The sequence below is a fragment of the Solea senegalensis genome, linkage group LG8, assembly GCF_019176455.1.
Source record: "Solea senegalensis isolate Sse05_10M linkage group LG8, IFAPA_SoseM_1, whole genome shotgun sequence".
NCBI lineage: Eukaryota > Metazoa > Chordata > Actinopteri > Pleuronectiformes > Soleidae > Solea > Solea senegalensis.
The window spans coordinates 4,668,730-4,682,527 of NC_058028.1; the positions used below are offsets into that span (position 1 = coordinate 4,668,730).

The following is a 13,798-nucleotide window of genomic DNA, read 5'->3' on the forward strand; positions in this document are numbered from 1 at the left end:
GTCGCGCCACATAAAATACCGTGGTATTTTTATTTGGTCTTTGACCAGAGGGAGACGCAGGACTTGTACGTGCAGAAAATACGATTTAACGCATGATGTTTCGACATAAACAAAAGCCCATTACCTAAAAAAAAAAAACATTGCCAAATAAGTTCAACCAATGTTCTGCAGCCTTGTTTTGAATCTGCGATGCAGTTTAGACCACACCTGACGCGCAAACACTACATACATAGTCCTACAAAAGCAAGGCGGCTGCAAAAGGTTGGATTTTGACAAAAAAATAAAGTGGATTATGTTGCTAAGATGTTCAGAAGCAGCGGCACGTAGTCGTTACCATACAATAACAGGTGAAGCACATAAGTATTGGACCGAATAAACTAGCAATCTGAGTGTGGAGGCGTCAGCCTTTAATTAAGAGTAACAGCTCCTTGAGCAGAGCCCCGCACTGCTGCTGCTGCTGCTGCTGCTGCTGCTGCTGCTGCTGCTTTTCAACTCTGTCATTTTTCAGATGAAAGAGCGAAGAAAAAAAAAGAAGACAGAGTAAACAAGAATGTGACACACCTTAAAGGTAAGAAGGAAATGAAGAGATTAAAGATAGGATATAGACACAGTGCTTATCTTAGGAACTGGAGCTTGATTACATTTCGGAAAAAATACAGCAGTCGTGTGTGTGTGTGTGTGTGTGTGTGTGTGTGTGTGTGTGTGGGGTCATTATTGCTCCCTGACTAGTCAGCTGTGGCTATCAAACCTGCTTTACATGCAAATTAGCTTCCTGTTGTTAATTCCTGAAGGGTGGGACTTGGTGGTTGGGGCGGCATTGTGTTCCTATGCACACAATAGCATGTGTGTGTGTGTGAGTGAGTGAGACAGAGAAAGAGAGAGAGACAGAGAGAAGGAGGGAGTGATTTATTCCCTCCTTGCCATATTTCAGAGCGCAGGCCTTCGGAGCTCATTCGGCACCAATTAAAAAGTCTAGAGTCGGCTCTAATTGGAGGCACAGGCCTGCAATTAATTCGCCCAGCATTCCGTGAACTTGCCACCCTGCCTTGTTTCAGTGCCCCGCTCACACCCATCCCATCACCCCGCCATCCCATCATCCCATCATCCCATCCCTCTGTTAGCCCAGGAATCTGCTGCTGCTGAGGAAGCATCTTCCCTTTGGTCGCCACACGGAAAAGTCAGCATAATAAGTGACAGCTCTGTGGAAAGATTAATAACTTCAACACAAATGTGTAGCGCGGTCAATGGAATATAATTAATCTCTTGGTCCAATGAAGGACATCATGATCAAGGGTCTTCTTTTTTATTATTATTTTAAATGAATCCTGGTTCATGACAAAGGATTTGCAGATATTTTTATTTGAAACAAAAAGGGCAATTAATGTTGAGAGAGTCAAATTTCTGGGCATCATAATAGACCTCGTATAGGAGATATAAAGTGGATCATGGTAATATTATGGGTAATATATTCCATGTTCTGCTATTATAACCTGCTAATGTGGTGTTGCATATGTATTGCAATAGATTTAAAGATTTTTTACACGAAAGCAAATAAACTGACGCTTCATAATTTATTCAGGATTAAGTTGCCGAGAGATCTCAAAACTGTCTTACTCCTATATGCCATTCTGTCGATAATCTGTGGGTATGAAAAAAAAAAACGCACGAGTCGAGATTAAAGCATTTCTTGCGAGAAAGACACAAACAGACGGGAGAGACAGACGCGGTGAAAGACGTCTGAACCACAGACAGAGTCATTAACTCCCATTTGTAACCTGGGTCCGTTTCGGGCTTTGTGTCGATGAGGCCTGAACCTTGAGCCGGGGCATCCTGAAGGAGCCGAGCTCACACTTCACTCCTTTCACCAGACGCGGCAGACGCACATGTTTTATTCAAGAGGACTTTGAAGACATTCCCTTCCTGATTTAGATAGTTCCTCTCTAATTGAAGACGAAGAAGTTTTGGGGTTTTATGGGGGGAACCATTAAGTATTTAGACGCAGCCCCACTGTGCAGCAGGCAGCGCTGTGTTTGATCAGCGGCTGGTTTTTCTTCTTCTTCTTCTTCCTTCCACTGTACGTGATTACACGGACTGCATTCAGATTACCAGCCAATCACATATAATCCAGAATTGGGTTCAGATTATATACATGAATATCTGATTTATGTGGTCCAAGATCAGATAAAAATCTGTTTCCATGCAGCTTTTTGCTGTGCTGACCTCTGACCTTACTGACCTCACACATACGACTCTCTGTGATAGTGAAAGTATCGCACGACGTTTGACAGCGCGGTCGCGTTCGCATTGCGGTCCGACGAAAGACCCTTGTCGTTATGAACCGTGAACCGTCGAATCTGACCTGAAATCAATCGACGACGTCGATAATCTGAATTTATCGCCTAAGCTGCAAAGCACGGTGGGTTTAAATCACCACGTAACGAGGACGGCGTGAGAGCGTGCCGGTAGATACATATTCATCAGTTCATCGTTGACCTCAGCAGCATTCGCTCTCGCCAGAGGGAAAAGAAGCATTCTTGTCCCGCATCATCTACAGGTTCATGTCTTCAAACTTCCCTCTAAAACAAGCCCAAATCTGAGAGATTATAGACTTCACGACCCAGAAGATCAGAATCTCGCTCTGCTCGGCGATGTCTTACTCTCCCTTTATTTCAAAGCCCTTCCCTTGCTTTCAACCACCCTCGCCTCCTACTTTCTATCCCCCTCTCCTCTCCTCCCCTGGCCTCCCGCCCTCCCTTTTCCCTCTCGTTGCTTGCAGACAGAGAATGTGAGATGAGCTAATGCCATACACAGCTTCACCAAAGGGAAGCAGGGACTTCTACTGCAAGGATCTGATCGATTGGTGCCGCAGGCGCCAAACTTCTCCTTCTCCCTTCACCCTCTTCCATGCTGGAGCAATATGTGTTTCTTTTCTTTTTCTCTTCCTTCCCCTGACTCACACACACAAACATCTACACAAAGTTAAACTACGCTTGAGGGAGGCTTTGCTCGCTGAGGAGGTAATTAAAAAAAACCCTACAATTCTCTCGCTCTCACTTTCTCTCTCGTCCACTAAAACCAATCTCGGTCATGAACAACAAACCGGGAGAGCGCCCCCCCGAAAGCAACAACCAGTGACCACAAGGGTCCAGACCCAGACGCTGACCTGTATGTGCTCGCAGAGATCATCAATACCTCCGGGGGAATTTGCCCCCGATCTGAAACCCGGGCTCCTCATCGCAGACAGACGGGGGCCAAGACGAGGTCAAATCACGCAAACACTGTAGATTAGCATTATGACTACCTGCTTGGTATTGATTCATCCATGTCTCGGGGCGACATTTGATTTGATGTGAATCTATAAGTGCATGAGGCCAACATCCTTCAGTCTGACCGTTGTAATCTACAGACTTTAGAACACGACCCGTCCTTGCAGGATTATTGTGTACTATAGTATCAAATCTATGTCTTTGTGTTAGAAGTACAAATCGGGAGTAGATTATACAGTCTGCATCGATATGGAGGCCAATCCATGAATAAAAAGACTTGTATTCACCAGACTCCTCTGTTAAATAATGAGATTTTAGTCATTTCCTTTGCTAAATGTTGGAGATTAACGCATGTTTTCAGGATTTTTAAGTCTTTTAGTCGCAAACTGTGATGGATCGTAGAGAATGTGGATTACATTGCGTCCGATTGCACTGTAATAATGAGGATTTCTCTCAAATTGTCTCTTCAGAAAGAAAAGAAAAAAGATGCACAACTGTCAGTATAAATCACTGCAAGAGAGCGTTGTGGAGCTACAAAGAATATGTGTGTGTGTGTGTGTGTGTGTGAAGAAGTGATGGATTGAACTTCTCTGACTGAAAACACAGAAGAAGAAGAAGACGACCCTGAAACTACGACTTAGACTCTGAGCAGCCTCAGGACAAGAGAAAAGCCAGACGCGGCCAGAGCGTTGCCAGAGCAGGGGTCATCCCTCAAACACAGCACGTTTGCCCTCTGCAATTAGAAGCCCATGTACGCCTGCAGGCCACGCCATGTGCCTCACATTTTTATTACTAATCACTCCACATTGCGACGGACAAAATAATCAGGATTGAGAAAAGCAAGAAAGGGAGAAAACAAAAACTGTGTGTTAATAAGTTCCAGTCCAGGGATTAACCTGACCTCTTTCCTCAGCTTTGGTCTTGGCCGAGTGTGAGGGAGAGGAAAGGGAGCCAAGCTCCTGCCCTTTAGCCCAGAGAAACCACAGGAGACCGGGACAGTGAGACACTTTAGATCTAATGTCAGACCGCTCCACTGAGGCTAGAGGACAATGGGTAATGTCTTCACTTCACAATGCAGTGTTATTTCTCATTTTTGACCCCCGAACACTTGGAAACGTGACACATCATCATGTAATCTCTAGTGTGGACTATTATGTACTGAGGAGACATGTCGGGAGATGTCTTCAGTGTCTTTTGAGGACCAGTTTATGGTATGTTTGACCATCTTTTTGTGGTTATCGTAGCGCCACAGCTTGTAACCCAACGCTATTTTCCCTCAACTTCATTAAGAGACAATGTCATGTGACCAGAATATGAGTAAAGGGTGAACTTGTTTGCCATGGTGCAGTGATCACATGACCTGTGTGGTGTTATTGAAAATAAGTATAATTTTGTTTTAAAAAACAACAAACATAGCTTGGGTTGAGCTATTAGAATATTAAACAAAAATAAATCATAAAAAGAGAAAGAAAGCATAATTTGAGAGATTTATTGTGTCTGTGAAACAATGAAAATAAGAACCAGTATGTAAAATATATACTTATACTTAAGAATAGCACTTATATTTGCTTGTTTTGCTTTATTTAAATTGCTTATAATCTGGGATATCTTGTGGATTGTCGGTTACATACTCACACCAATTGATACACTTTGTTGTTAGTAATATATCACAAAAGATAAATCATATAATATCAGCATTGGTTGCGGTTATCAGTATCTAGCATTAAGTCAAACTCCTTGCCATAAAACACGGGATAATCTGCCAAAATGTGAGCGAAACCGAGGTGAATTGTCCATTTAAATTCAAGGTCACAGCGTCTTATCAACACAGATGCTAATACTGAGAAGTGTTGCTGGTGCTTGAGCCCCATAATCACAGCCCCGTATCAGATATGGAATATGGATCTGCGATAAGAAAGGCTAAGCACAGTGGGGCACTCCCCATCTACAGCCCCATTAATCTGTGATTAGGGGTCTTTAGAGGGATTTATGGCCGAGATAAGAGCAGAGGGCGTGTCCCTCGGGGGAAGCCAGGCGGAGACTGGAGCCACGCCTGCTCAGGACAGGACCAGGCCGACTGAAAGGAAAAGAAAAGGCAGCCTTTTGGGTTGAATCGGAGATGATAACATACACAGAGAGGGGGGGGAGAAAAGAGAAGAGGTAAAAGCAGAGAGAGGAGGAAACTGAAAAGCCAAGGCACTCTCCTCCAACTGATCAGATGACATTAACAGGAAAGTGAAACTGAATCTTTTACCGTTTCGGCATCAGGATCCCACCCTGGAATGTGCCACATGAATGACTTTGCCAGTTGCATCAGATCAGACCTGTTTTAATGTTACACAAGGCTATCATTTACACTCCTAAGAGGCAGGATTAGAGTCCTGTGTGTGTGTGTGTGTGTACGCGGACCCAGAGGTGGGGTGATGGAGGGGGATGATGGATATCTTTATGGCCTCCCTCTTTCCTCAACTCTTTGTCTCCGTTTACCAAACAGAGGAGGCTTATGTTACCTCACTAATACTACAGCAGCAGCACTTGAGAACAAATATCAATATTTTTCCAATAAATAAATAAAAAAAGAATAATAATAATTGGAGCTTTTTGATCACGGTAAACCTACAAGTCTCTACACTGCAGCTTTTAGTTTTAATGATGTATTTGTTGGTGTGTGGTCTGTTCATTTATATGTAAACTACTGGATACTAACATTTCTACAAAGAGATTAATGACCTACCCACCTACCTAACTACACCCCCACTGACACATAGCTAGCTAGTGATGGATAGATTGCCTACCTAGGTAGACCTACCTAACCCTGACCCCCACTCACCTACCTATCTACCTAATTACCGACAGACCGACCTACTTACCTACCAATCTACCGACTGACTGATCTACTTACCTACCAATCCACCCACCTACTACACACCTGCCTAACCAACCAACAACCTATCTACCAACCTACTTATCTACCAATCCACCCACCTGCCTAACCAACCAACAACCAACCTACCTACCTAACCAACCCCTACCTCCCTACCTACCTACTGACCGACCGACCTACTTACCTACTACACACCTGCCTAACCAACCAACAATCTATCTACCGACCGACCGACCTACTTACCTACAAATCCACCCACCTGCCTAACCAACCAACAACCAGCCTACCTACCTAACCAACTACCTACCTCCCTACCTACCTATCTACCGACCGACCTACTTACCTACCAATCCACCCACCTGCCTAACCAACCAACAACCAACCTACCTACCTATCTACTAACCAACCACCTACCTACCTACCAATCCACCCACCTACTACACACCTGCCTAACCAACCAACAACCTACCTACCTCCCTCCCTAACCATTCACCTCCTTAACTAACTACCTACAATCCATCCACCTACTACCCACCTACCAACCTACCTACCCACCTCCCGACGTCAGCGACTCAGCTCTACCCAGGTGTGTTTTTGTGTATTTGTTGTTATAGAAACTTGGCACTCACACATGATTACAAAGCTGCCATTGATAGTTGTGTGAAATGTGGCTCCTGAGGACCACGAGGCAAACATGACACAGAGCTCCTTTGTTGTTATTATTATTAAGGCTAAGACACTGTGATGGATTAAGGAAGTGATGAGAGAAAGTAAACAACAATGGAGTCTCTGCCAGACTGTCAACACGCGGTATTATGTTCGGCAAAATACAACCTCTGGCCATATTATTAGGTACACTGCACACGTTCTTCTGTTTCAAGGCTTGACAGGTTGCAGACTTAACAATGGTGTCATGCGTCGTCTGGTTTTTAAGTGTTTAATGAGTTATTGTTACCATTCTCTTTTGACTTGTTTGTGTTGGCAAACATATTGCTAAAGCCCTTGCCTAATGTAGCATTCATACTGTATTAAAGGCATAATTTAAGGGTATGAAAAAGCATATAATTTAAAATTTTAAGGAACTATACACTAATACCAACACACCGGACATTTAGCTCCTTTAATAATCTGCTGCTGCTTTTGTAATACAGAGGTGACAAATATACTCATGATACCATAAACAAGCGACTTTCCTTCCTCCTTTGCAATGTTTTATCAACACTAAGCTCCAGGCTCAGGCTTAATCATACCAGCTCATCAGGACAGGAACCAGCAGGGTTTTCTTTTTTTAGTCCTGGAGCACCAGCTCATGGTCGTGTCAGCTGGGAAACACATCCGCGACTCTCCCCTGGCAATGCACACCGGGCTGGGAGTGAGACAGCGCAGCGTAGTGCTCCTCTGGGAGGCTGACTCCCATCCTGCTCTGGGGGCCCCCCATCTGGAGCGGAGACAATAGGAGCAGTATTCCCGCTCCTGCTCCTGCTCCAGGCTTCTCACCAAACAGGCCTGATACATTTGGAAGACACCAGGCGGGATTGAGAGTACGATAAAGGAGTGTTGATGCTCATGAAACACCTCGTAAGTCAACGGAGGACAACAAGGAAGTCTTTGTAGCATCTGTCGTTAACGCGGGAGACGCAGTATCTCCATTTTCATTTATATTAACAACCTACCGTGCATAATTTAAACAACCGCCATTAACCGCATAACCACTGTGAAAAACATGAGTACGTGATAACATTCTATACAATAATGATTTTTTTCTCCCCCATCAGAAACCCAGGGGACACAATTGTGGATGAGTTGTAGCGCCGTCTGATGCCGAGCTGCCCCAGCGAGCGTCATTAAACACAAATAAAAGCTGTCAAACTCTGCAGAAGGCCACGAGGGCAGAATTCATCTCTGCAGGATAAATGCAGTCCTGACTCTTTTCTTCCATTCACTCACACAAAGAGGGAAATCTGTGGTGGAAAAGACTGGGATGCTTGTTAAAGGAGCTGCCTGTCAAATTGGCTGCGGAGATCAGGCAGATCAGTAAGCAGGGAGTCGGTGTGTCTGTCTCGCATATGTCCATCAATCCATCTGCAGCGCGCGTGTTTGTGTGCGACTCCCAAAACAGAAGTTGACCCCGCACATTCACAGCGCAAGACCCGCAGCGGAAGAAAACCGCGACGCATATTTCCTAATGAAAGAGCTCAAAACAGCCGAGTCAAGGATGCCATCCCTTCTGCAGAGCGGGAGAAACCAGGAGAGGAGCTGTAATTAATATGGAGCCCAGATGCTAGCCTCAAACACACGCTCCTGTAGAGGCAGAAGCATTTTGAGGGAAGATTATAGAAAAGAAACGCAAGGGAGGAGCAAGAGTGGGCAATTACTTCTTGTTTTTTGTTTTCCAGTATGGGCAGCTTTTAATGAGGTTTGACCGGTGCAATGGCAACGATATACATCAAAGCGGCCCACAACAGCAGGATAGCAGAGGCAGGGATAATTGAATACGCTGCTACATTTATTTCCCAACAGGGGACATCAAGAATCTCACTGCTGACTTTCTGCACAAGGCTTGGAAATCCTCGAGAGATCAATAAATGGTGTTTCAGCAGAGCAATTTGTTTGGCGTTTTAAAAACACAAACACGTCGTGGAGAGCTTTGCGAGGTTTAATTTGGACGCCGGGAGGAGCGAGAATGACAACTTTATATAGTGGCAAGTCGTCAAATCTAACACGTCAGATACATTGTAAAAGGAGCGTGATTTAGATTACTGGAATTTTGTTTAAAACAAATTTTTAGTTTATTTAGTTTGTTGGATTGAGGCAGATTATGGTCTGACTTACTGCTCCAGTGGCTAATGTTAAACATGGTAAAATGTTTAAAAATCTATCTGTCTGTCTGTAGGGTTAGGGTTATGTAGCTAGCTAGCTAGCACGCTATCAATCTATCAATCAGTCTGACTTACTGCTCCAGTAGCTAATGTTAAACATGGTAAAATGCAAGTTTTACCTCTATTCCACAGAGAGTATTATGATTTCACTGACATCACTGACAAGGTTGTTGTATATGAGGGTTAATTCGATTCAAATTCGATGTCTGTCTGTCTGTCTGTCTGTTAGGGTTATCTAGCTATCTATCTGTGGGTTAGGGTTATCTAGCTAGCTAGCTAGCAAGCTATCAATCTATCTATTTATCTATCACTAGCTAGTAAGCTCTGTATCTATCACTAGCTAGCAAGCTATATATCACTAGCTAGCGAGTGATCCATCTATCTATCTATCTATCTATCTGTCTGTCTGTCTGTTATGGTTACCTAGCTATCTATCTGTCTATCTGTGGGGTTAGGCTTATGTAGCTAGCTAGCTAGCAAGCTATCAATCAGTCTGACTTACTGCTCCAGTAGCTAATGTTAAACATGGTAAAATGCAAGTTTTACCTCTATTCCACAGAGAGTATTATGATTTCACTGACATCCCTGACAAGGTTCGATTAAAAAAAAATCTGCTGTCTCCTCAGTTCCGCGTCCTAAACAATGAGCTACTGTGGTCTGCGCCTCCCAAGGTCACTCTGTGTTGTGGTGAGAGGTTCCTGTGAGTGACCATAGGTGGCAAAGAGGAGATGGAAGTCTGGCTATGGAGGAGGAGGAGGAAGGAGCAGCACACTCGGCTGGCACAGTGAGTATGACATTTGGGCTCGGAGCCAAGAAAAAGTACAACTCTGAAGAAATGCCAAAGTGAACTGGAGCAGGCGCAGCCAAAAAAGCACCTAATGCTTTTTAAATGTTATTTACTTGATGGCAGCGGCTGATACCAGCCGACTGTTGGACCGGTGTTAAGTTACAGTCCCCAAAAGCACAGCCGCTGACCTTAACCGCTTATGGAGGCTATTCTGAATGTTCAGCCAATCTCAGACAGCTGGGTGTTGAAAGGTAATTTCAGTTACAGCATTCGGGCGGGGGCTACAACAGAAATGTCCGAGTGCGGGAACATTTCTTCTCCGATGGCCTTTAAGTTAAAAGGGTACGTTCTCTCAACCTGGTGAAAAGTCTATTTTAGCACCAGATTGCACTTTCTTTGTCCAGGCATTGTCTTTTTATAAAAAAGACAATTTTTAAACTTGCTTTGTTTTTGTGTCCAAACCTGGTTGTGGAAACATGATTTCATTCCTCGCTGTGTGTTTTTAAAGACGTGGCTGGAATGACGAATAAACCTCGGCATATAACTTTGGTGCCAATGTGTGTGTGCATTTAGATATACATTATTGCTTCAGAATTATTGCTTGTGGCTACATCCATATTACACTGTTTTTGTTTAAAAAGGAAAAATTCTGATTTACCCCAGAGGACAACAGGGTCTTAGAGTCACAAAAGCTGAGTTTCTATCACTAGCTGGTGATTGATCTATCTATCTATCTATCTGTTTGTCTGTCTGTGGGTTAGGGTTAGCAAGCTATCAATCTATCTATTTATCTATCACTAGCTAGTAAGCTCTGTATCTATCACTAGCTAGCAAGCTATATATTACTAGCTAGCGAGTGATCCATCTATCTATCTTTCTATCTATCTATCTATCTATCTATCTATCTCTATCTATCTATCTATCTGTCTGTCTGTCTGTGGGTTAGGGTTATCTAGCTAGCTAGCTATCAATCTATCTATTTATCTATCACTAGCTAGCAAGCTATATATTACTAGCTAGCAAGTGATCCATCTATCTATCTATTTATCTATCTATCTATCTATCTATCTGTCCGTCTGTTAGGGTAATCTAGCTATCTATCTGTCTGTCTGTGGGTTAGGGTTGTCTAGCTAGCTAGCTAGCAAGCTATCAATCTATCTATTTATCTATAAGTAGCTAGTAAGCTCTGTATCTATCACTAGCTAGCAAGCTATATATCACTAGCTAGCAAGTGATCCATCCATCTATCTATCTATCTATCTATCTATCTAACTGTCTGTCTGTCTGTCTGTCTGTCTGTTAGGGTTATCTAGCTATCTATCTGTCTGTCTGTGGGTTAGGGTTATCTAGCTAGTTAGCTAGCAAGCTATAAATCTATCTATTTATCTATCACTAGCTAGTAAGCTCTGTATCTATCACTAGCTAGCAAGCTATATATCACTAGCTAGCGAGTGATCCATCTATCTATCTATCTGTCTGTCTGTCTGTTAGGGTTATCTAGCTATCTATCTGTCTGTCTGTGGGTTAGGGTTATCTAGCTAGCTAGCTAGCAAGCTATCAATCTATCTATCACTAGCTAGTGAGCTGTTAATCGTTGGTAATAATCTCTCAAACTAAGTTATTTTGGTTGCACTAGCATAAACACTCCCCGCGCACCTTAACGGTCATTTTGGGGCTGATCAGTTTTGATGCAAATCGTTTTTTTTCTTTAATCTCAAACAAACGCCGTTTTAAAATGAAAATGTAGTTGTAGCCTGCGGCTGTGGATACAAGGTATTATTAAAGTGTAATGTGGCTCCCAGACGCACGGTGTAGGTTAAGACTCAGTGGAGCCAGTTCCTCGTGTGGCCGGGGCCCAGACTCAGCAGCACTGAGCGGGGCATGGCCCGACTCCAGCCAAATTGCCCCAAACTGTTCAAAACCTGGCCTGGAAAAATGAAAGCGGGTTGTAAGGCAAGGCATGTGATGCACAGTAAATATTTGGTCAAAATTAATGAATGGGCCACGTCTGCCAAGGAGCCTTTTTCTAGACGTCCACAGAGGGGAGACTGTGCCCAGTCTGGCATTAAAATGAAATTTCCTTCTGTAGACAACAGCTCAGTGGCCTGTCTGCGCTCCAGCACCCACTTACCACACGTCCTCTCTTCAGAACACAACACAACTGTCCAGGTACACGGTGTGTCCTGACTCAAACTGTTCCCGTGTTCCAAACAAACATCATCATTTGTCACTTCTTTCGACGTTGGAATAAAAAACACTCTTTCTAGCCGAGTTGGAAGGAGCGGGGGATGGGAGGCGACTCACTCAGGGCCGTGTAAGACAGCTGTGGTGACAAATGCAAAGGGAGGAAATATCCCTCTCACCAACTGCCTTTTTTAAAAACACCCGCACTCCATTTTCCACTAATGCTGAATTCCATCGATTTAAGTTCAGCAAAAAAAATACAGGGGTTTGTAATCCATTCTTCTTTTATTTCTCTACAGCATCTGCATTCTTATGCTCAAAAGCGTTGACAAAACACAAAGAAAAGGCTTTACATTCCCTCGGCTCAATCAAAGCCACATCAAGGTAAAAAGAAAGAAAGAAAGAAACACTCCTCTAAAATAGATCTTTCCATGTTGAAAGAATGTTGGCCCTCATTACTCTGAAATCCCTGCGCACAGGTGCATACAGTGAATAGTCTGATGTGACTTAATGAGACGGGATAAACACCGTCAGCGCCGCATGTCAGGAAACAATCACAGGAGTCGGGAATAACAGAGCGCCTTTAGAAAACTCTGCAACATTGTCGAGGGAAACGAAGGTGAGGCTCTCAATCGGCACTTCTTTTTTTTTTAATCGCGTGAGCTGCAGCGCGCCGCTTCCGATTAACACCTGACGACAGACGCGGGAGAACCTGCCTCGCAGCCCGGCGACAGCGAACGTTCCTCAGCGCTCACTGCGCAAGGAAAGGAAGGAAAAACGAGTGGGATGTGGGAGGGAAGAAGAGGAGAGAGGACACTTTCGAAAGGAGACAGGATGAATGGTGACAGCGAGACGCGACGAACATCTCCACGCGCTCTTTCAGAGAGGGAAAAAGTGTCGTTTAAAAGCTTTTTGACAAAGGTAAAAGTCCACTCTCTGAGGGAAAATGGTGTTTCCTGCTCGGAGGCGTCGGCGGTGTTTGCACTTTTTGTAAACAGAGCGAGGCACCGCGAGTGTTCCACTTCACTCTGTATAACAGAAATGTCACACGTTGCCATAAAGCGACGACAAGCCCCGGTAATAAATAAATCAAACCCCGGAGTTAATCCCCCCAAAAAACTCTAAACGACCTTGTGTTGGGAGTCAGTTATTGGACTCGTCCTCACCATGGTTACGGCTGAATGGCGGAGGGAGCTCCTCCAAAAGGCTGTCCTCTAATCGTGGAATTCAAGGTCACCTTGTCATTAATTATGTTTTTAAATGGAGCGCACCCCTCCTACTTTTATCACTGTCTTTTGTGTGACAGAATTAGCCGCTGGGAGCTTGAGCGTAAAGTTGCTGATGCAGCTCTGGATACGAGAGGTGTGTGTGTGTCACATGAAGTGTGGATTAAACTCACACACACGTGTGTGTTTTTACTAAAATGGAAAGCAAACAGTAAAAAAAAAAAAGGTGAAGGATATACTTGTCACCAAAAAGGGAAATTTGGGGGGGCACCAGAGACATTAATCAACTAATTAGCAGTCTCTCTTTTAACTGCTAATTTAATCTATTCCTCTCAGCCTCTTTAATGGCATTTCCCCCCTGTCAGTTATCACCAAAGAGAGGTTTAGCATTTCAAAAGTGTATCCAGGCAAGAGGGATGCTGGGGGAGAACAGTGTCCCCGCTGCCGCAATCTCACCCCTCCTTCTTCTTCTTCTTCTTCCTGTCTCCCCAGTGGAGAGAAAATGAAAGGGCCACAGCCAGCAAAAGCCTTCTGGGAGTTCCTGAGCTTAGGGTTCAGGAACTGGACTGGAC

The 13,798-nt window shown here is 44.0% G+C and overlaps 1 protein-coding gene across 9 annotated transcripts in view; it reads right to left on the minus strand.

The window, feature by feature from the left end:
• robo1 (roundabout, axon guidance receptor, homolog 1 (Drosophila)) overlaps positions 1-13,798 on the minus strand; it is a 253,306-nt gene that overhangs the window by 133,173 nt on the left and 106,335 nt on the right. The window lies entirely within an intron of this gene.